Source organism: Rhinolophus hipposideros, assembly GCF_964194185.1.
Source record: "Rhinolophus hipposideros genome assembly, chromosome: 10".
Lineage (NCBI taxonomy): Eukaryota > Metazoa > Chordata > Mammalia > Chiroptera > Rhinolophidae > Rhinolophus > Rhinolophus hipposideros.
In genome coordinates, this window is record NC_138056.1 from 70,874,810 (window position 1) to 70,899,106 (window position 24,297).

The 24,297-nt window shown below is 39.1% G+C and overlaps 1 pseudogene across 1 annotated transcript in view; it reads left to right on the forward strand.

The window, feature by feature from the left end:
* LOC308503455 (eukaryotic translation initiation factor 4B-like) overlaps nucleotides 1–20,890 on the forward strand; it is a 33,766-nt pseudogene extending 12,876 nt beyond the window's left edge. Inside the window, exon 2 of the transcript in view lies at nucleotides 19,054–20,890. The product of the transcript in view is annotated as a eukaryotic translation initiation factor 4B-like (transcript). The remainder of the gene's footprint in view (nucleotides 1–19,053) is intronic.
* Nucleotides 20,891–24,297: the final 3,407 nt, after the last annotated feature.

Sequence of the window (24,297 nt, forward strand, 5' to 3'; positions counted from 1 at the left end):
GTTACATATATTTTACTACAATGAAAAAAAAGAGATATTAATGAGATATTTAAAAAATATCTTGAACTCTAATGTCCTATAATACCATGGCCAAAGGGCTAATGAAAGAAACTCATCTGGGTCATGAAGGATATGTTAGATTTAGTCTACTATAACCACGAAAACTGTGACACCCAAAGATGACAAATGGAGGCTATAGGCCAAATTCAGCTGGTAGAAGTGTTTTGTTTGGCTTTTGCAGTGTTTACCAACATAGTATTTAAGATTTTAAAAAATCTATGCTAAAATATACAACCTGGGGAATTGCTATGAAAAATTTTGATTTCTTGAAATATTGAAAAATGTGGTAACACCAGATTCATCCTCTTCATCTGCCTGGAGTTATAAAACAGCTGCCCGCCTCAGGCAGTACACACTCTCCAAACAGTCCCTCTGGTTTTTACTGTCTTATTCCCAGCTGACCCGATTAACCTCAGCTACTTGCCCATCTGGTGGCATTTGAATTTGTGGCCCCTGGCATAAATCAATGATCAGGTGAATTATTTCTGAGAGCCCTATGCCTGGATTGTCAATTTCATTAAAGAAAAGTGTGCAATTTATTTTTCTTTTAGTTCCTTTTTCACTTTATTTATATAACATGGAAATGACTGTTCTATGCTACCACATAAGGTTTCAGGTTTCTGTAACCCACATAAATAAATGTGAGTAATTTTGTGAGCATAGAGTTCTAAAGAATATTTAAAAAAAGAAACTATTCATGCATGCAGTTGCTAAAGGTTGATCACTGCTTCCTGGAATATTCAAATATTTTGTAATTACTTTCATTGGATTTATTTATTTTTCTTATTTAAAAAACCATCAAAAGTATTACACTAATGTTAAAGAAATTTTAAACGACGTACAGAATTACATAAAAGTCCTTCCTGTTTTACCTTCCCAGGGGTAACCAGACGTAACAGTGGGGTGTTTCTCTTTGCAGACCTTTGTCTATGTTTGTGTGTTTGTTTTTGGTTTTGTACATACATTTACGTAAAAATTTGTATGTGTATGTCTATGAACATAGAAACACAGAAGATATGTCTTTTTTCCCCACAAAACTGAATTATACACATTTACTGCTTTGCAGGTGCTTTTTTTATTTGACAATATCTTGTGATCATTTTTCATATTTACACATATAGATATTCTTCATTCTTTGTGATGGTTACATAGCATCAACATATGGATGTCATTTATTTAAACATCTCACTTTTGAAAAATATCTCGGTTATCTCTTCTTTTTACTAATATAAATTTATGGCACTTGTGAACATCCTTCAGCCAATCTCAAAAGTCATTCTGAAGAGTAGATTTTTAGAAGTGAGATTATTTAGCCAAGGAATATGTGTTTTAAAATTTGTGATCAGTCTTTTAAGGTATCTTTAAAATTTACATTCCCATTGTTGCTGACACTGAACATTATCTATATCTTTGGCTTTTGCCAATGTGGTAGACAAATGGTGATGTCTCATTTTGGTCAATTTGCATTTCCCTTGTTAGTAACTGAGGTTACACATTTGTATTTCCTCTTCTGGGAATGATTTGTTTAAAATAATTACTTAACTCTGATTTGAGCTATGTGCATGAAAATATGTAATCAGAAAATATGTCTGTATATCTATAATACTAAGAAACGTTTTAAAACCTAGCTCCTGGCTTGGAGTGTGTGCATGCTCTTTTTCCTTGCTAGCGTGGCAGCTTCCACTTGTGCTGTGTAGATATCTGAGTCAAGAAACATTTGTGTTTTGCCCAGAACAACTACCTAGGTGCAGTGTGCAATTTAAAAAGAAATACAGTAGCATAAACGGCAAGGGTCTGTTACTGGCCTTTTGAAGATCATAATCTAATAGACATGAAATGTAGGAGGTGTGATCAAAAAATATGGTGAATGCTGCTGCCAATTGCCATCCAACAGAAAGGCAGGGGTCTTTAATACAGGATGCCATGCGTCGAACCTTAGTAACAGTGTGTGATAAGTTTCAACTTGTTTGGTGCAGTCAGTGAGTCAGGTGTGAGCTACAGTTGAGAAAAAATGTGTTTTAAAGTGTGCCATAAATCATTCTCCATCACGACAATGTTCCAGGTCACACATCACTTCTAGTATGACAATTTCTGTCAAATAAAAACATTACAGTGTGTCCTCATCCACCTTATTCACCAGATCTGGCACCATGTGACTTCTGGCTCTTCCCCAAAGTCAAAATTCAGCACATCAAGGCAGCCACGACAGTGCAACTAAAAATACTCATGAAAGAGGACTTCCAGAACCACTTCAGAAAGTGGCAAGAAAGATGGGATAAGTTTGTACGAAATTGAGGGGGAGTATTTTGAGGGAGATTAATGGCAATGTGTCTTTTACTATAATATATTTTTTAAAGTTAAACATTCATCATAATTTTTGATCATACTTCATATATAGGAGAAAGTACAATAAAAATAATGAAAATCGCTTGCCTTAGATCAGTGCTTTACAGTTTATATTCTTTTGATAAAAAACATAAATAATGAAAATATTAGCTAAAGAGGTAAGTAATAAGGGATTGGGGGAAATAGAAATAAGTGGAAGTGTGGGGACTGATATAGAATAAGGAGAGAATTCCAAGAAGGACAATGGAGAGATGAAGAATGAAATAGAAAGGGTTTTTATGGGTGAAAGAAAACCGTGTGAAGAAACAGGACAAAAGGGTGAGATTCCATCTTGGAAAGAAAGATCCCTTCCCTTTGGATTGAGCAGAGCATTTAGAATGCTTGGAAAGAGACCATAGAGTCAAGATCCCCTATTACCCTTGCTTTTCAGCGCCATACTCCAGTTAATTCAGTCTCAAGGTTATACCATAATATTTTATCAGCACTTTCTCGCTACGGGTTTACATTGAGTTAGAGATGCACTTTAATCTTCTGATATGCCACATCTGAACCATCTTGTCCCTGACCGTCTGTCACAGTGACATCCATTGACTCACTGATTCCTTCAATCATTACAACATTGCAATGACAGACGTTGCCCACTCACTGCATGAGGACCATGTTAGGTGCTGGGAGATGGAGAAGAACATGTCAAGTTCCCTTCCATGTGGAACATAAAGTTTGTCACAGGCTGGGACAAGTGAAACATTTAGATTCTTAGCTAGAACACATGTGTATCCCAGTCTCAGAAGTAGCATGTTCACATCTGATCTTCCCTCTTGTTCATGGGGGCTGGCTTTGCTGGGACAGGATGCCAAGTGGCCTGCTGGGGCCTGAGACCCAAAGGCCTGGTGAAATGAGCTGAGAATAGGAGGAGGTAATTCACATTCTCATGCAGGGTAGCCTTGATTTTAATTTACATTGTATTTCGCTATAGCTATTCACAGAAGATGAATCTACTTCAGCAGAAGGAGGAAGTTCACTGAGCCTTAAAACACTTTTTTTCTTCTTAACCAGGTGGCTCACAAGATCCTCTAGCATTGTAGAAAGGTGGTATGGCTCTAATGATGGTGGCATTACAATATAATCTAGTTAAACACCTGTTACTTCTTTGAAGTTACTTTTGTTCAAATTGCTTGGTTTTGTATTATCTTGTTTCACTACTAGCTATAAATTATAAATGTAACAACAGTAAACTTATCGAGGTGAAAACATTTTCAACTTGCTGGATTTCTATATATTAATAAAATTATTTGTAGCTCCCCCTATCAAATAATTGTTTCTTTATAAAACACCAATAAAAAGGGTCTGACTTCAGGATTCAGGAAGGTGTAGTGAATGAACACTGTTGTTAAGTGTTAGAAGGTAGGTCTCTGACCTCATTTCTCCCACTCTTAATTGTGGAACCCTAGTCACAAATGTATAGCCCCTACTTCCTCTTAGGTAAAATGGGGAGGATTAATTTGACAAAAGAGTCTTTAATGTCTCATCCAGCTGCCCAGAACAACAAGGACATGGAACCAGATGTGAACTCAGAGGACACGAGCACGTGCTGACCCCAGAGATGCATGACTGCCCGGCTTTCTGGTTAAACATACTCACTGTGCCATCTGACAGCCTGATTTTGAATTTGTCCCTTTCTCCATCTACAAGCGTAAGTCCCTTAGCTTCTCAGAACTTCAATTTCTTCAGCTGTAATATGTGGATAAGATAATACCTATGTCATAATAATGTTAGAAAGAAGAAATGAGATACTTAATAGAAAATCTTATTGTTGGTCCTGGCACAATACATGTTCAGTGTTAATTCTCGCCTTATAGACAATATTTAGGTCTGGTTTCCCTAAGGTTCATATGGGCATGACTTTCATATCATTTCTCCAGCCAATGAAGCACATGCCTCTAGGATTATGTGAAAGAGTTACTAGCTTATAAATGATGTCACTGACAGGTGACAGGTGTTAATAATAATTTTAATAATTTAATCATCATTATATTTTTAATGGTATAAACACAATATAGCACTTACTGTGTGGCAGGCCATGTTCTAAGAGCACTACATATATGAACTAATTCAGTCCCTAACAAGAAGGGTGCTATTATTATCAGCCCCATTTTATACAGGAGGAAGTGCAATGCACAGGGCATACAGTTCAGTGGTTTGAACCCAGGAAGTTTGGGTCCAGAACTCATGCTCTTCACTACTCTGCTTCACTGATTAGTTTATAAAAATTGCATATACTTCTGAGCACTTTTTGCTATTTTGCTATAGCTATTTAGAGAAGATGAATCTACTTCAGCAGAAGGAAGTAGTTTAGAACGTTTAGAAAGTTTTAAGAAGTCTGGGAAACCTGAGACAAATTAATCATGAACTATAAGAAGAAAGATCAAATAGACTAAAAGATTAACACGATCTACAATAATAAAGACAGAGAGAAAACACTAAATAAAGGAAACATTTTTGAAATGAAAACAGTGAAAAGCCAAAAGAATAATAAATAGAACTACCAGTCACAGACTTGTGTCTCAGGCAATATGGCAGCCTAGATATCTTGGTTGCCTCCCACAGTGAAAACAAAAATACTGGATAAAGGACAAAAGCACACTTAGAAAACTAGCTTCAGTAAATTGATGAGGAAGTTAGGAATTTTCAGAGGCTAAAAAGTAAGTGAAAGCAGAAAAAGGTAAAGGTCAGAGAGCTGGCTTTCACCATGGAGACATTTGCCAAACCAAGCTCTCATTTTCAAATGATGGGATTAAGCACACGCTACCTTAAAATAGGACATCTTGGCATACTGAATATTATAAGCTGAAGGAGTTTGAGAAAAAATCGCAGAAACAGAAAGGTCTCTCTGACTTTCCCTTGACCCTTGTCCCCTGAAGCAGGTTATGGGACCCTCTGACCCTACACATAGAAGAAAGGAGCATCCTTACTTCCAAGATGGAGGGAAAAGAATCCGAATAAGCAGGCCTTGTTAATTTTCTTCCAGTTTACTACGCTTATCACATATTCTTTGTCCTATCTTACTTCTCCATGACTGTCACTCTTCATCAAACCTAACATAAAAAACACTCAAGTTTAACCATTTCTTCCAGTCTCCATTTGCTTATGAAAGCTCTCATGTCACCTAACATTTATATTAAATACATTTGTATGCTTTACTCCTCATAATCTGTGTTTGTCAGTTTAGTTTCCAGATCCAGCCAGGGACCCTAAGAGGGTCAAGGAAAACTCTTTTCCTCACCTACAGAAGTCCTTGAGAGCCCCAGGTGACCAGGTCGCAGGGCCCACCTGAGATGAGGGGTCTTAGAGAAGACTCCTGTCAAATCTGGGAGATGAAAAGCCTCAAAATCCTAATGTCCTCTTGCATTTCTTCCTCTTCCTTTCCTTCTGGATGCCAGTTGTTCACCAAGTCCTATCCATTCTATGTCCCAGTCATTGCTCCTGGCCCTCAACCCTTCAGCTATTGGCTTTGTCATCAATAATCAATAGTCACTTGAGTCTTCTAACAGCCTTAGGTTTTCCTCTCTCCAGCTCACTGTGCTGCAGCCTCTTCTCCATCTCCCTGCCATCCGTGTTCCCTGAACTCTAGCCTTATTAATTAGGCTCTTCCGTGTTTCTTTGCTTTTGTTTCTGCTGTGTCTATCCCCTGCCTGAGACGATCTTACCACTTCTGTCCTTCAAATTCAGCTCAAATGTTACCTCTTCTTTGATACCTCCCCTGACTTAATTTGTTCATCTTTTATTTATTAAGCATCTTCATTCCAGGCATTGTACTAGTGGAGAGAAAAAGGTAAATAAGACAGTATTTCTAGTAGAGATAACTGACAAACAAATCCTGGATAGAGAAACATTTTTCTCTGTTTTCCCATGAAACAGAAAGGTGAGCACCTACCAGTATTCATTGTACTCAGAACATTAGAGTGATTTTTGATTAACCTTCCAATTCATTCTTTCCTAAGTTATTTTATTCAGTAAATATTTATTAAGTGCCTAATTTGTGACAACTGATTAAGTGCTGGGGACATAGCAAGAAAGATAAGCATACTTCCTGCCCTTCCAAAGCTTGTAGTCTAACTCTAAGAATGAGCTGTATCTATTCCCAGATAGCAAACAAGGCAAATGAAACTCAGAGAGGCTGAGTAATTAATGGTCGCACAATTACTAAGTGGAAAAGAAATCATATTTGTCTCAATCTTTAGCCCTTACTCTTTCTACCACACCAGACTATGTATTGAAGATTTGTGTTATTGAAGGCTTTTGGGTTGCAGGTAACAGAAGAGAAACTCAAACTATCTTATATCAAAAGGGGAATTTTATTGGTTTATGAAACCAAGCCCTAGACAGGGAAGAAATGGTGTCGGCTTCAGGGATGACTTAGCCCCAGGGAATCCCAGGGTTGAGAGACTCTCCCTTGCATTCCTGTTCTCATTCTTTCTTTCTCTATTGCTACATCTTGTAGTCCCACAACAGCCTAGCCAAATGTCCCTTCATGTCTTTCCTTAAGGAAAGAAGAGTTTGTGAGATTGTGCCTTTCTGGGACTCTGTTCCATCCTTGTGTTTACACCTTATGTCTCTCTGTCTGGTCCCCAAAAGATGGTTTGCAGCCAAAGACGGGTAAGATATCTCACGGGAGATACAACCTAAGCCAGGCGGAACCGAGTGGGGACCCCAAACGAGCCGCCTTGGACAGGTATGGGAAAGGGCCTTGCCTCCCCTTCCCCCTGCTTGGGAAAGTCTATTGCCGGCTCTGGCTTTCCCCTTGCACCTGTTTCCACTTCTCTCAAAGGAGTTGTTACAATGTGAAAGACTTGATCCTGAAAAGGTACATACTTTAGGTACAAAACATCCTGGGACTGTGCTTCAGCTGTTTACAGACAAAGGGTGATTGAAATAAACATTTTCTGTTATGAAGTCTGAGCCTCACAGACCATGTGAGAAACAATGTTGCTTTCTTGTAGTTGTAGACCTATCAATAAAAACCTCCAGCCAGCTTTATTCTGGGCTCCAGTCCTCTGAGACTGAGAGACCCCTGGCCTTTGGAGAGATTTAACTGCATTAAGTCTCTGTTTCTTGCTTTAAAAACTTAACCCAAACCGCCCCTTTTCGCACCCTCACTGCCCGTGGTGTGCGGGACACGACAACATGTCTCTACATTTTGGATTGATTTTTTTTTTTTCTGTGTCAGGTAGATTTTTATCCATGTACCAGGAATATCTCTGCTACCTATAGTTAGAACAATTCTGGGGAAAACTGATTTATTCTACCTGGGTCATGAACAAATCTCTGGGTCTGTTATTAAAGCCAGAGAGGTGAGATATTCTGACTGGCTAGACCTATGTCACCTACCTGCTTCTATAGACAAGGATGACAAAGTCTTTTATCAAAAGAAGGGCAGGTGGCGCAAGTGTGACCACTAAAGGGACAATGAATGGTATCAACACTTAGTAAGTACAGTAAGTTCACACTTAACATCTTTAAGTGAAGTGCAACTTTAAGTGAAACAATTTTAACAAAACCAATTTTACCATGGGCTCATTGACATTAATGCGTTAAGGTCCTATGGCATCTCCTCAACATACTAAGGACATGATGCTGACTGAAATGACCAGAGGATGTTATTTGATGACCTGCTATACCTGACGAATGTTAGCTGAAGAACAAATTCTAATAAATGTCTAGTACACCACCTTTGCATCAATATTTACTAATGAGGTTGCACTCTAGTTTGCAAACGCTGGTTTGATCAGGTTTGTTCTACTATGATGGCTTCTAAAAATTAATTAGGAAGCCTGTCCAGTTTTATTCTTGTCTAAATAACATCTGATATATATATGTATATATATATATATATGTATATATATACATATATATATTCATTGATAATTTGAAAAAATCACCTACAAAAGCATTGGAGACTTGTACTCTGTGAAGTAGGTTTTGGAGTAGGATACCAATAATTTAAAATTCTTTCTTGGATATTGTGTGTATTTAAATTTGCACAATTAATAACATGGTAGATGCTCAAAATATGTCAGTTTCCTCCCTCTTCGACTGGAAAACAGAGGAGATCGTAACGTTAAAGATACTTGAAAAAGTGCATAATATATTGGAAGCAGAATTTTACGAAGATTAACGTGAGAACAGCATTGAAAAAGAAAAGTATTAGAGGAGTCATTAGGGTAGTACTTCTCAAACAATTTGTGATGAACAGCCAGTTCCTTTTTCTGTCTTTAAAATCTATTGCAGAACATTTGTAAGATACAATTACGAATTAGTAAAAAAAATAAAATTTAAACAACTGGCATGCAAAATACAAGCCCAATATTCTATGTTTTGACGCAATAGACATAAAATCACTCTTTCAAATTGTTCTAAATGTTTCTAAATGATAACTCCCAATTTTTGTTCTTCCTTTGGGTGGGACTGGGAGCAAACTTTTAATGGAAGGGCACTGGTCTGCACTGACTGAGAAGTTGTACAATAATTCCTGTATCAATGCTGTCCAAAGACCACCAGGAACACATATGTTCCTGAGCAAGTGGGGTTATTAGTCACTGAAGCAAGGGAGACCGCACACCCTACATCATCTTAGTAAGAATTAATTAAAAAGGACTTATTTTAGGATTTGAGCTTATGTTAGGTAAATATTGTCTCGTGGAGCTTTATCTGGAACTGGATGTTGTCAGGAGGTAGGGGCAATTCTATGATTGGGTATTTTCATAATCTTATTGGAAAGGGGCAGGAATAAACAGACTGTAAAGCTTTAATTGGCAAAGGAGCAATGGCCACTCACTCATTAGCTAGCTTGGAAATTTTGGGGTTGTTTTGGTAGTTCCTGTTTTTGTCTGTATTCAGACATGATTACAGAGTGGTCTTGTTTTTGTCATGATCAAAAAATGGCCAGGTCTGATAAAGTTCTGTGAAATTATTTATGTTCTATCCCAAGCCTAGCTATGAGTGACAGGCCAACTCCCAGCTGTCAGGGGGTACTTTTCTTTTTCTCACCTCTATAAGGAGGCACAGGCCTGTATAAGGGGAAAAACATTTGAAAGGTAAAGGAACAGGATGTGGTAAGTTGCTACCACAATTCAGTGTCTATTCTCAAACTTTAACGGTCATCAGTATCACCTGACACAGAGTGCTGGGCCTCATCCCCAGAATTTCTGATTCAGTAGGTCTGGGGTGGAGCTCAAGAATTTGCATTTCTCAAAAACTGATAGACATAAACAATAGTTTAGTGGTTACCAGAGGGCAAGGAGGGAGGAGGGTGATAGATGAGGGTAAAGGTCGTCAAATATATGGTGATGGAAGGAGAACTGACTCCGGGTGGTGAACACACAATATGATATATAGATGATGTAATACAGAATTGTACACCTGAAACCCATGTAACTTTACTAACCATTGTCACTCTAATGACAGACTATGCTTTGAAATGTCTGACTAGATGGAAACATCAAAGGTGAGGATGATAATAGAACAAGAAAGATCTGCTGTACTTAGCTGCAATTCTCATGATAAAAATCCAGAGCATTGTCCTGGTGACAGTCTGATGCAATTCTGACACTGGACTATACTGTGCGTTTTCCTATTTTAAATTACCAGTCTTTGGGGTGGCTGGTTGGCTCAGTTGGTTAGAGTGAAGGTTGATGGTTTGATTCCCACATGGGTCAGTGAGCTGTGCCCTCTACAACTAGATTGAAAACAACGACTTGACTAGGAGCTGATGGGTCCTGGAAAAACACACTGTTTCCCAATATTCCCCAATAAAAATAATTTTAAAATCTTACCAGTCTTTGAGGGGGAAGTTCACATAGGGAGATTCTCTCCACAATAATTTGTGCAAACTGTTGACTACTAAAGTTTGTAATTAACATGGAAGTAAAATTTATGTATTTTTGTCCGTATTCCAGGAAGTTTCCAATTACAAATAGGCATATTGATTTTAAAAAATTGAGTTAGAAAACTAGCTCTTCAACTGGATTATTTGCAAATAGGCATATTTGCAAATAGACATTGTACCTATTAAACACGCAAAGTAGCCTTTATAATCCCTCTTTTAACCATTCTGTTCCATCAACATTAAGACAGAATTCCTTAAAAGGTGTGTAACTGCCTCTGCTTTTGAAATATTTAAATATCTTTACTAACTAAGCATTTGATATTTTCTACATGATTTTGTTTATTTTCTAAGACATTTGGTGAAAAGAGGAAGTGGTAAATAGGGATGGGGAATGGAGAATCCTTTCTTCTTCTGAAAAATTGATTTTAATGTAATTTCCTCCACACTTGCCTGAATATGGGATAAAAGAGAAGAAGTATGACATGGATCTCTTGTAGTTCAGCTGAATTGCCTCTGTCTTATAATTTATACTGGTATTCAGTTAACTATTGACCTAAAAATGTTTGTGTATCATACAAGAAATCTGTATCACAACTTATTAATATGGTTTCTCTGTAGCTTTTTTTAGCAACTTATAAAATATTTTATTACCTCTCTTTAAAAGGCAACCAAGAATCTGAAAATTCACGAGAAACAGCTGAAATGACTGTAAAGTATTGCAATAGAAGTAGGAAACTGGCTTTCTAAAATAATTTTTATCATCTCCCTAGAGAGAATAGTCTTTGGCAGGGAACTAGATCTTGCAAATCTAATAGAAGCTTTTCGGTTTTGAATTAAAATAAGAATTCAAATATAATAAAATTATTAACCTTGGGTTGAGGTGGGTCTACACCTGACTGGTTGCTGGACTAGAAGCAGATCTTGCTCCAATGAGTAACTTAATTTCAGTTTCTTCATTTGTGAAGTGAGGAGCTTAGACTAGATAACCTCTAGAGAGTCTCTGAACTCGTTAATGCTTATGTTGTTTTACTAGGCCTAGGGCTATAAGTTTTAATTATGTTATTTTCATCTCTTTCAGAGCTCTTCTTAAGTATTTTGTCAGCATCAGAAGAATGTTGACAATAAGAGCATCTATGGAGATGGTAAAGAGTCTATTTGGGAACAGATGAGGAAGAGTTGAAGGAACTGAAGATGTCCAGCTTGGAGAAAAGGAAGGTCAGGGTTGGAAAGATATAAGATCTCTCTGGAAAATGTGTAGGACCTGTCACATGAAGAAGGCAAACATGTATTCCAAGGCCAATGGATAGAAGTTATGGGGAGAGAAATTTGGGGTTAACTTCAGGGAAAACATTTCAGCTATTGATTTAAACATTACTAAATATTTGTTGATCACCAGCTATATGCCAGGCACTGCTCCAGGTTCTGGGGATTTGTCAGTGAACAAAACACAAAAATTCTTGCCCTAATGAGGTGTACATTCTAGTAAGGTAGCCTTATGTGGTAGTCATTGGAGGTTTTCAAACAGACAGGAGAGGATCATAGAGAATACTATGGCTGGGATTCTTGCTTTGGACTGGATAACTCCCCATAGTCTCTAAAGTTTCTAAATGTATGAACATTTAAGCAGTCAAACATTTATTAAACAACTTTTAAGTGCTAGGCATAGCCCTGGTCACTGGAAATGCAAAAATGCATAGACAGATCTTGCCTTAAAGGAGCTCTCAGTCTTGTTGGTGAGAAAGACGTAAGTGATGTGGAAGTTCAGTAATGGAAATATGTAATGGAACAAGAGCACACCAAGGTGGAACAGCAAACTCAACTTGTAGGTGTTCTCAGAGAGGGCACACCTGAGGTAAGTTCTAAGTGATGAGGAGGACTTTACCAGGGAGAGGAAACCTCATGAACAAGGTCACAGAGGCCATAAACAAAATGTGCATGTGGAAAACTTGAGAACTGTATGATTCTAGTTTTAATTCTAATTCCTTATGAATGAAGATAGGATGGAACTCTATGACCTGTCTTCAAAGTTGATAGTTCACATCCTGTTCTACTGTGATTAGTTCTTTACTTTTTAAAAAATCATTGTACATGTTTTTGTTTAATTATAAAAGTATACACGTACATTGTAAAAAAAATCAAATAGTACAAAATGATTATAAACTAAAAAAGTGAGAAAAGAAAAAAATGGTATGGAGCCCTTAGTCTCTTGAGATATACAAGTATCCATACCCTTTGAGGGTGGATCCCAGGATTTGGTAAGGTATCTGATCATGTATGATCGTTTATTCATGCATTCTTTCAGAAATCATTGAATACATATTGTCTACTAGAAATTCCATTACCCTGACTGGGTTACAGAAAAAAAAATTAGACCAAGTCTTTATCCTCAAGGAGTATTCATTCTAATTTAAAGTGTTGTATGTACTGTGGTAGATATTTGTGTAAGGGCATTGAGGCCACAAAAACTAAATGAGGAGAAAGGATGGGAGAGGAGAAAAGAGGGAGTAGGAAAGCTTCAAAGAGGAGCTGACCTTGGAGTTGAGTCTTGAAGTTGAGAAGATTCTACCAGGAGGATGGCAGCAAGCCCATGTGAGCTGATAAAACAGCAGACTGCACTAGGAATCAGCCTAGTCTTGAGTGTGTGGTGCAGGGGACCATATCGTGAAGAGCCTAACTTATCATGCTAGGGAATTCTAAATGTATTCTGAGCAGGCCTGTGCTAATACTTGTGGGGCCCAGGGCAGTTTCCTGGCTGGTCTCCTTCTCTTCCTATCTCCTCTCCTGCAACTCAAAAGTCCTTACACACAATGTGAACATCCCAGCCTGCATGTCCAGGCTGTGTCCCATCTTCCTGAAAACATCTTCTTTTGGCTCCTCTAAGGCTTAAGAGTGAGCCCTAGCAGCAGGCTCAGGCCCTTTGGGCTGGGAATTCCAGGAGTATTGTCTAGGAGGAGGACACAGGCTCTGGGTGGGGCATTCCTTTGGACAGATGGGGACTCCTGATGCTGAGAGAGGAAGGAAGTGGTTAGAGTAGGGCCAAAGTGGAGTCCTCTAAACTTAAGAGGGTGGCTGCGAACGTTTTCTGTAAAGGGCTAGTTAGCTAGTAAATATTTCAGCCTTTGCAGGCCACATATGGTAACTGTTGTATGTTCTTTTGTTGTTTTCTTTGGTTAAAACCCTCTAAAAATGTAAAATTCATTCTTAGCTGGAGGGCTCATGCAAAGATAGGCTGCAGGCTGTATTTGGCCCGGGGCCATAGTTTGTGTGACATTGCACAGCAGAGTAGTGAGGCATCACTGAAGGATATAAAAAGTGGAATGGCAGTCACTTTGTGTTTTAGAAAGATCAGTCTGGCTTTGTGGAGGGTGTACAGGAGATGGGCAGGTTAGGAGTCTGTTGTAATAACACAAGCAAGAGATGATGAAATCCTGAATGAAGTCAGAAGTAATAGGGCTGGAGAATGTAGAGAATTAAGAAAATTTTAAAAGAGTTGGCGATGTTGGGTTTCTGATTATGGCAACTGGGTGGTGGTTTAAACACTGAGATGGGGTCTGGGTGACAGGGTGAAGCTCAGGGTGGCATGAGCACATGGCATTGCCAGATGCTATTTTTAGTATTTGGAAATTGAGTTCTCTATAGAATATTCAAGGGGAGGTCCAGTAGGCTGTCACATATGCAAGTTGTTATTCTGTAGCAAGGACAGGGCTGGAATACAGATTTGAGAGTCACCAGGGGACAGATGGCCACCCACAGAACATCTGTGAAGTAAAATTGAAGAGGAGAAACTCCTTCCATCCTATGAGTGTCCCTTTTCTGAAACAAATCACATAAGACAAGGTGGGAGAGAAGATACTGAAGCCTTGCTCTGGACACCTGGCCCAGCTTCTGGGACTGATGATAGCCACTGAGTCTGGTGAGTAGTGTGGCGTTAGAGGCTGAGGCATGGTTGAAATGTGGCGAAAATAAGTCTGGAACTGTGACCAAGGAATGGTCAACAGAGACATCTTTCCTACAGGAGATGGTTCCTCAGCTACTTGATTGGCACCCCAAGTCAGGAATCTACTGTATTGTGACATGTTTGAACCTAAGAACAGAAGCTCAATTGTGCAAGAAACATTACATTTCTATGTGATCCATGAATTTACCTAATTTTGACTCCAAGCTGCCATTCTATTGGGCTGGTAAGAAGGTGAAATAAGTCTAGCAGCCTTGTGTCCCCACCTCAATGACACTCCCTCACTGCACCAGTTCCAGAGCTTCTGGAGGCTTTTCCTAGTCATGAGTCATCTCTCCACTCCAGTTACTAGCTGATCTGCCCATTGTCTGTGTCTGCAGAGCCCTGTCAGGTTTGGCAGCGTTGTGCAGTTACCCTGACACATTTAGGACACTAGAATATTTGACAAAGCTCTGAAACCCAGTTCCTAGGGCTTGGCCTCTCCAGATGAGCCACATACCTTCTGTCTGGAGTCTTGCTACTTCTCAGTGTGCTGACTCGGAGCAAAGCCTGGCCCCTCCTGCTTCTAGACCTACAGACCTGTTTTCCCCACCCTCCAAGTAACCACGTATCTGGGTGGAAGTTCCTTCCTCTTGTTCTTCCACCATACACTTTAAGTTCATTAAATCCGTAACTTGAAAAACATGTTCCTCTTTGCTCCAGGGAAGGGAGGGCTTACTTTGCCAAAGATGAGAAAAAATATTTTCATCTCACTTTCTAATGCCTCAAAGAAAAGGAAGAAGAACAAGGAAAAAAAACAAAACAAAGCAGGTAGGGCTATGCCTTGAAATAGTGAGAATATTTATATTCTGCCACATATTGGTGGAGAGGAGATTGGCAAGTCCAAGGAAGGACTGGATGAATGAGACAATTGGTGGGAAGGTGATGGGGACGAAAAGTGGCTAAAGGTGCTGGAATCAACTAATTTTTATTTAGGAGTTAAGAGATAATTGGCTTTATTTCATTTGGTCTTCAAACTACCCAGTGAGGTAAATGTATTGATTTATAAACTTAGTTTTATTATTTCTTTTTAAAATAAAGATAAGAAATATGACCAACTTTTATGAAGCCAATTTAACCCTAATATCAAAACTTGATAAGAGCGGTACAATGAAAGTACCATATTTCCCCAAAAATAAGACAGGGCCTTATATTAATTTTTGCTCCAAAAGATGCATTAGGGCTTATTTTCAAGGGATGTCTTATTTTTTCATGTACAACAATTTACATTTATTCATGTACGAAATCTACATTTATTCAAATACAGTCATGTCATCTTCTTCTGGAATATCGTCATAACTCTCCAAACCCTGAATTCTGGCTTGAATTTCTTGCAACTCCACTTCCTGTAGAACAATTGACCCCAATCTGTTTTGTCCAGCAATAGAGCTCTCCCTAAATGAGCATATCTTGTCCATCTAGCCTGACCATAGTACATTGGCAACACAGCTGTCAGTGATTTTATCCCATGAATTCTTCACTCAAGTCACTACATTTTTGCAGGCTAGGCTTCACAAAGTTTCCACGCTGATTTCTCTCCATTCTATTTTCCATGGAGTCATTGATTTCCATGTGCAAATGATCCTTGAATGGTTTGTTTATTGCAATATCAAGAGTCTGGAGATAGGCAGTCATTCTGGTGAGAATCATTATTTGATCTATTCTTCTCTCTGCAAAGAAGTTCTTCACGTCTTTAGTGTGGTGAGTGCTGGCCGAATCCCAGACTAGCAGACCTCTTTGGCCACCTCGCAAAACAAGTGTCAGCATTAAATCGACCACTTCCTTGTATAATTGCTTGTGTGCACCATGCTTTTTCAGTTCCAAGAACATAAATGCCTGAAACATGTTCAACCTTATCTCTTGCACTTAGTGATGATTAGAGGTGGGGCTTTCTTTCCATCCAGACAAATTGCCAAAATACAGATAACACATACACTTTCATAACCAGTGGAGGGAATGTAGATTGACGAGGCATCCCTCTGATCAATTGTCGTTTGAGATCCCTGGCCCATAAACACTGCAGTTTCATCCATAGCAATCATGTTAGAGAGTAGGTATTTAGAAAAGTCGATGCCATGAACAAAGGACTTGAATACAAGTGCTTGTTTAACAACTTCCGTATCTTCCAGCTTGAACAGTGTTGTCAATGTTAGAGACAGTTTATATTGCTGAAGGAAGCCATCCAGCTAGTGTCGTGATGCTTTGAATTCTTCTGGGGATATTTCTAATTGTGGTGCCATTGCAAGGGCAAATGGTTGACTATCAGCCCCGCGCACAACCAAAACCTTTGCTCTCCTGTCAGCAATCCATTCACAGATGATGTCTTCTAGCTCAGGAAATAATGGTTGCCAACCTGATTCACGCTTGTGCTTCTTAGCATTTCCCTCGTCCACCTGTTAACTCTGCTCGCCATTTTCGGACCATTCAGAGATCCAACTTCTTCTCTTTGCAGAAAGCCGTGAGATTCTTGCCCTGGGAGTCCTCCACAATTCCTTTCTTGTACTCGATGGAATAGCTCTTTCTTTTTGCACTCATCTTGTCTGGGGGTCAAAATAGTATTCCCTTTAAATCTACCATTAAACCAAGTGTTAATTGAAGACTTACAAGACAGGAGTGGCAACAAAAATGATGACAGTTAAGAATGGTGGTCCACACAAAAGCGACGAAAAATTGCAAGCACCAAAATTCAGAAACCGTTTCTTTATTTCACATCAATGCATTAAGTACGTCTGTCCCAACACATGACATATTGAATTATGAAGATTCATATTAGACCCAATCAAGTCCATTCGTTATCAAGGGCGCACGTTATTCTGCATTGTGTCTGTACTCCAATTGGTCATTTGGCAATAATTCTGGAGTTCATCTGTTTACATAGGCATTTACCTCTCGTGCAAAGGCGCCTCCTTGGGTATTTACAAATACTTAATTACAATTTATATTATCATTTATTTTAAATATTAATGTCAATAATATTATTTTTATATTTAATTATATATTAATATCATTATTTTATAATTCAATATGTCCATCAGGTATTGCAAGGGACGTACTAAATGCATTCGTCTGGCTGATGATCTAAACTGGGGCTTATTTTCGGGGTAGGACTTAAATTACGAGCATCATGAAAAATCATGCTAGGGCTTATTTTCCAGTGAGATCTTAGTTTTGGGAAAATACGGTAGGTTAAAGTTCAGTCTTACTTGTAAACAAGATGCAAGAATCATAACATGTATTAGCTAACTGAATTCAGTAATGATTAAATAATAGTATATATTGTGACTAATTATGATTAATTCTTAGAATTGCAAGTTAAAAATTCTACCTTAGAAAAATATATTAATGTAATTTTCCATACTAATAAACTAAAGAAGGAAATACTTATGAATATTTCAACACATGCAGACAAAGTTTTTATTAAAGTTCTATACTTACTTTCGATTTAAATTAGTAGGAAACTAAAAATAGAAAGGAACTTCCTTAATGTGATAAAAAGCTATTTGCCTTTTTACCTGGAAAAACTTTTAAAGCATGTGCTTTAAGATTAGGAACAATACAAGAAAGCTTTTATCATAATGTTCTACATAACATAGGAAGTTCAGGCCAATGTAATAATATAAGAATACTAAGAAATATAAGGATTGGATAGGAAGAGATAAAACTGTCGTCTGCAAATGTTATGATCATTTACACAGAAAACTAAGGAAAATCAACAGACTCTTAGAAGTAGTAAGAAAGTTCAATAAGTTTGCTGATCATAAGATCAACATACAAAAATCAGTAGCATTCCTCAATACTAGCAATAATAAAATCAAGAAGATAGTAGACAATCAGATACTATCCAAAACAACAAAACTATAAAATATCAAGGACTTAATAGACAAAAATCCATAAGACCATTACAGAAGAACATTTTAAAACTACCAGAGAATTAATAGAGATCAATCAATGTCACGAACAAGAAAACAGTGTTTAAAGACAACAATTTTCCCTAAGTTTAGTGCAATTTAAGCAAAGTCACAGCCACCTTTGCGGAGATCCTACCCCCCCCCCACCCATATTTTGAATGAATCTTCCATTGAGTGAGTCTTGGTAGAAGACACGGTCCTACCTCCTTCTGTGGATGTGGAAGAAGGGCCAGACACACCTTCTTGGTCTTTGGAGCTAGCACATGAGTATGTGATCTTAGCTAGGAAATAAAATTTTTTTTTCTAGGACTCTGAATCTTGAGTGAGTGGTACAGTGACTCAGGAGAGTTCAGAAGGCTTTTCACTGTCGCGGCGTCCATGGATAGCATCCTAATCAGGTGCAGCTTGCAGTGTAACCTTGTCTGTCATTCTGCTGCCAGGCCTCCCTTGGTTCTTGCCCAATTTTTGAATCTGTTTCTCTAGCGTCCTTCAAGAGAGCTCCTGCGAGCTCTGCTATCTTCTCCAATAAATTCATTTTTGCATTAAATTAGGACTAGTTTCTGTTGCTTGTAATAAAAAAACTTGGAACTGGAATCTTGCCAAAATATTCTCAAATTTATGTGGAAGAATTCGAGTCCATGAGTAACAAAGATCAGGACTCAGCAAACTTTTTCTGTAAAAGGCCAGATACTAAATATTTTAGGCTTTGGTGGCTGGGTGCAACTACTCAGCTCTGCTCTTGTGGGGCTCAAAAGTAGCCATTGACAGTATGTAAGCAAATGGGCCTGGTTGTGTTCCAATAAAATTTTATTTACAAAAATAGTCACTGGAGTCTTTTGCGTTCTCTCTCTCTCTCCCAGTGTGGTGGCTTCAGCCAAAAAGAAGACTAAGAAGGGGAAGACTATCTTCCTAACAGACTTTTTAGCTGAGGATGGTGGGACTGGTGGAGGATGAACCTATGTCCCCAAACCAGTCAGCTGGGCTGATAAAACAAACAACCTGGAAGGAGATGTTTCAGCTACTTGGCACAGTAATGATGACCATGTGTATAGGGCACCTCCAATTGACCATTCCATTCTGCCCACTGCTCCACGGGCTGCTGGGGAACCCAATATTGACAGGAGCCGTCTTCCCGAATCACCTCCCTGCTTTTCCAGGGAACCTGCCCTATCATGTGACAGAAGACTCCATTAAGGAATTCTTTAGAGGATTAAATATCAGTGCAGAACGTTTACCACGTGAACCCAGCAATCCAGAGAGATTGAAAGGTTTTGGTTATGCTGAGTTTGAGGATCTAGATTCAATGTCCTGAGCCTCAATGAAGAGTCTCCAGGTAACAGGAGAATTCGAGTGGATGTTGCTGATCAAGCACAAGGGCAAAGACAGGGATGACCATTCTTTTGGTGGAGATAGAAACCGGGATTCTGACAAAACAGATACAGACTGGTGGGCCTGTCCTGCCATAAACAGCTTTGATGACTACCCATCTAGAAGAGGTGATGAGAGCTTTGGAGACAAGTATCGAGATCGTTATGATTCAGACTGATACTATTATGGATATCGGGAAGGGTGTCGGGACAGTTTTCCTGATGGTCCACGCGGGGATATGGATCAATACGGGGGCCAGGATCGCTAGAGAGCGGCAGCAGAGACAATGATAAAGGCTATGATTCCAGGGTAGGCAGTGGCAGAAGAGCATTTGGTAGTGGGTACCGGAGGGATGATGACTACAGAGGGGAACGCTACAAAGACAGGCACGTATGCCAGATGTGATGAACGGTCATGAAGCTCCAGAGATGATTACTCTTGGGATGATTATAGGCGTGATGATAGAGGTCCCTCCACCCCACCTCCAAAAATCCAAACTGAATCTAAAGCCTCGGGGCACTCTCAAGGAAGATGATTCTTCTGCTAGCACATCCCAGTCCAGTCGAGCAACCTCAATCTTTGGAGGGACAAAGCCTGTTGACACAGCTTCTAGAGAAGTAGAGGAGCAGCTACAGAAGGAACAGGAGAAATTGCAGCGTCAGCTGGATGAGTCAAAACTAGAACAAAAGCCTCGGGAGAGACACCGAAGCTAGTGAAGTGAAGAATCTCAGGAACAGGATGGGTCAAGGACAGGAAGTGAGTCATCACAGACTGGAACATCAGCCACCTCTGGCAGAAATGCCATGAAGGAGAGAGAGTGAGAAGTCTCTAGAAAATAAAACACTCAAGAAGGAGGAAGACTGTAACTCTCCAACTTCTAAGCCTCTCAAATCTGATGGGTCTTTAGAGGTCATGCCAACCCCTCCATCAAAGGAGAATGCTTGAGTAAAAGGGAAGTTCTAACCCTCCTGCTCGATCTCAGAGCTCAGACACAGAGCAGCAATCCCCTACAAATGGTGGCGGGAAAGCAGTTTCAGCTCAACCATCAGAGGAAGGGCCAGCAAGGAAAGCAGATGAAAATAAAGTGCATGGGGTGAGTGTTTCCAAAGGCCAAAGTGGGAACTCCAGCCAGGGGCCAGGAGGTGGAGGGAACAAAGACCACTGGAGGGAGTCAGATACAAAAGATGGCAAAAAGGATCAAGACTCTCGATCTGCACTTGAACCAAAGAAACCTGAAGAAAATCCAGCTTCCAAGTTCAGTTCTGCAAGCATGCTGCTCTCTCCGTTGATGATGAAGATGAAAATGAGGAAGAAGTTTACACTGAATAGACTTCTACATTCTGTGCTTTCCCCAAGCCTCTCCCCAACCTGGAACGTTTGAGAGCAAATCAAACCTCAGTCTAGACAAGCCAAAATAAAACTCACCATCTCCTAGGGGGAAAAAAAAGTCACTGGGCAACCCATGGCTGTAGTTCCCTGATCTCTGATTAAGACAATCATGAAAAAGAAAAGCAAAAGGGAAGCCTACTCACTCCACTAAATATTCAGACATATTAACCAGGCATAAAAAGTAAAACAATGTGATACTGTTACAGGAACATATAAATGGACCATGGAACAGAATAGAACCCAGAAAAAGGCACATGAGTGTTTGAGTTGCTGAAACATTTTTTAGGAAAAATTGGTTCACTACATGGAAAAAAATATAGATATCTACTTCACGCAAAATATAAAAATAAGCACCAAAATATAAAAGTAAGTAAACAGCTAAATATAATTGCTAGACAAAAATGTGGCATATTTTGGGCCGGCCCAGTGGCTCAGGTGGTTGGAGCTCCATGCTCCTAACTCCAAAGGCTGCCGGTTCGATTCCCACATGGGCCAGTGGGGATCCCACATGGGATTCCCACAAGGTTGCCAGTTCGACCCCTCGAGTCCCAAAAGGGATGTTGGGCTGCACCCCCTGGAACTAAAGATTGAACACGGCACCTTGAGCTGAGCTGCCACTGAGCTCCCAGATGGCTCAGTTGGTTGGAGCACGTCCTCTCAACCACAAGGTTGCCGATTGGACTCTCGCAGGGGATGGTGGGCTGTGCCCCCTGCAACTAGCAATGGCAACTGGACCTGGAGCTGAGCTGTGCCCTCCACAACTAAGACTGAAAGGACAACAACTTGAAGCTGAACGGCACCCTCCACAACTAAGATTGAAAGGACAACAGCTTGACTTGGAAAAAAGTCCTGGAAGTACACACTGTTCCCCAATAAAGTCCTGTTCCCCTACCCCAATAAAATCTTTTTTAAAAACAGTGGAATATTTTTAAGATTGTCGTAGGAAAGAATTATGATTATTAGACCAATATTAAACTATTTTGTATTCTTGAGGGACATGTCAGCAGAGAAAGTGATTGTGTTGTAAGGGCATGTTAACCTGGAGCTGAAATCTATGTGGTTAATTCAGGTGAGCATAGCCTCGTTCAAAGAATGGAGGACGTGCTATGCACTGGTGGCTGAACGATTGTCAGAGCTGTGAAAAGAAAGGAAGGCCAGGATGAAAGAGAATGAGTGGTTTTTGTGTTGACAACAATGATGGGAAACCCTGAAGTGTCAGAATTTGGAGCCAAAAAGCAATATAAAGCTCTGATCGATGATTCTACAAACAACATGGTTTTCAGGGACAAGAATGAAGCAATTGACCAAGTCCAGACACAGATAGAGATCCAGTAATTTTGTTTGTTTTTATTTTGTATATATCCTTGATGTTGTCTTACTGAAATGATAGTAAAAAAGAATGGAAGCATGTAAACATGGCTTCAAATCCAAGTGCCACCACATACGATGTCTGACAATTAAGTTTGCGAACTTATTGCAACGATGTTGCTAACCTTTTTTGATGGCAAAGGGATTATTCATTATGAATTTATACCAACTGGACAAACAGTTAACCAAGTTTACTATTTGGAAGTGCTGAAAAGGCTGAGTGAAAAAGTTAGACGACCTGAACTTTTCGCCAACAATTCATGGCTCTTGCATCACGACAATGCACCAGCTCACACGGCACTGTCTGTGAGGGAGTTTTTAGCCAGTAAACAAATAACTGTATTGGAACATCCTCCCTATTCACCTGATCTGGTCCCCAATGACTTCTTTTTTTACCTAAAGATAAAAGAAATATTGAAAGGAAGACATTTTGATGACATTCAGGACATCAAGGGTAATACGACGACAGCTCTGATGGTCATTCCAAAGAAAGAGTTCCAAAATTGCTTTGAAGGATGGACTAGGTGGTGGCATCAGTGCACAGCTTCCCAAGGGGAGTAGTTCAGTGACTGTAGTGATATTCAGCAATGAGGTATATAGCACTTTTTCTAGGATGAGTTCGTGAACCTAATTGTCAGACATATAAACTGTGAGAATTTTCTCTTTAATGAAATGGATTAAATAATACCCACCTTTCAGGGTTGCTATAATGATTAGAATGCAAGTATGTAGGGTGAATTGAAGATGATTACAAATTCTTTGTCATTTCTCCCATTGAGATATGGAGTATATTTTCCCTCACTTTGAATCTGGGCTGACTGGCACTCAGTCTGCTTTAATTAATAGAACTAAGAAGAGGTGATGCTTTTGCTCCATCCTTCTTGGAAACAGTAGTTCTGAGGATTCAGCCACTGTGTTAAGAAGAGACCATTTAAAGAGAGAAAGGTCTCAGCTCTCCAGCCATCTGTGCCAAGGCACCAGACACATGATTGAAGCCATCTTGGACATTCCAGCCCAGCTACCAGCTGATCAAAGACTTATGAGGGACCCTAAACAACATCAGAAGAAGAACCACCTACTCAATCCACAGGATTACAAGTGATAAGAAATGATTGCAGTGGTTTCAAGACACTAAGTTTGGGGTTTATTTGCTATATAGCCATAGATAACCAAATGAGTGTATTAAACAACCATCAGAGGGCTTGGAATACAAAGTATTCCAAGCAATTATTCCAAGCATTTGTATTTAGCAATTATTATCCCAGTGAGCCCAGCATATGGAGAAATCATTCAGGAAAATGTCAATTTCCAGTTGATACTTTTCCAGGCCACTAATTTATACATCAATTAATTAATTCCTTCATTCAACAAATATTAAATGGATGCCTACTCTATGTCACATGCTCTTCTAGGTACTAAACAAAACAGCTAAATTCCCTGCCTGAAAGTAATTAAGATGACACTCTTTAGTCTTTGCTGGTGATGTGATTATTAAGATAACAAGAATATTAAGATTTAACTAAAAAGCCTTAACTGTTTGATCTAACTATGTAAGAAATTAAGTTCGAAGGGAATCTGTCCTAAGTAAGTTATAATGAAATCTTTCTAAGTATTAATCCTTAACAAGCTGCACAGAAACCATTTAGCTATTTCTAACTTAAATTAGCCTATCATTTTTGATTTATAACATCATCTTCTAGAAAATGTCTAAATTAAAATTTTTGATTGATCAAGTTAACCCAAATATTCATTCATTCATTCATTCATTCATTCAATTCAACAAATATTTATTAGGCAATTTCAATGTGCCAGTGATTTTGTTAATCATTGTTTCTAATGCTGAACAATTCAGACATAGATTTTGTATTTTCTGCTAAATTTCTGCATTTTCTACTTTTTATATCAATATCACGGGGCAGGAGAAGCTTAAAAAGAAGTAGTAGATCAATCGCATCTTTTGTACCAGAATGATTCTGATT